This window comes from Dromaius novaehollandiae, unplaced genomic scaffold, assembly GCF_036370855.1.
Source record: "Dromaius novaehollandiae isolate bDroNov1 unplaced genomic scaffold, bDroNov1.hap1 HAP1_SCAFFOLD_123, whole genome shotgun sequence".
NCBI lineage: Eukaryota > Metazoa > Chordata > Aves > Casuariiformes > Dromaiidae > Dromaius > Dromaius novaehollandiae.
In genome coordinates this window covers 62501-63149 of record NW_026991337.1, presented here as the reverse complement: position 1 = coordinate 63149, position 649 = coordinate 62501, and positions in this window count along the sequence as shown.

Sequence of the window (649 nt, the reverse complement as noted above, 5' to 3'; positions counted from 1 at the left end):
GGGCTCGCCGGCGGCTAGTGGCTGGAGCGCGGGTTGGCCCGGCGAGAGCGAGAGTGAGAGCGAAGGGGGGCACGGGGGTGCCCCGTGCGGCTCCGGCTTCGGGGTTCTCCGCCGCAGGCAGCGCGGGGCGATGCCAGCGCTCCGGCTGCCGATCCCATCCCTACCCGCACGCAGCGCCCGCTGAGGCGTCCCGGGACACGTCGCAGAGGCCCCTCGGCGGGCCGGTGCTTCCCTGCTCGCCCTGTCCCAGGGAGCGCGGGGGGGTGGCCGGTGTTCAGGCTCGAGCGGGCACCTCTGGCAGACGCTGCTCCCTCACCCCCACGCAGCGCCCGCCGCTGGCTGCCTCCTCGGTGGCCACGCCGGGCAGGGCAGTTGGCTCAGGACCTGACCGATCTCGATCGATCGATGAGGCCGTTCGGGTCGCGTCGGAGAGGGCCCCCGGCGGGTCGGCTCTTCCGTGCTCCCCGTCACAGGGTGCGCGGCGGTGTCCGATGTTCAGGCAGGGGGGTCTCCTCTCCAGCGCGCGCCCCGTGGTGTGCGAGGTGCTGCCCGCTGGAGCGGCGAGGGGCCGCTTTCCTCGGGCTTCTTTCACCGAACCCGGCTCTGCGAGGCCGAGTGGCCCTGTGAGCTCCCAGGCGTCCGAAAAACC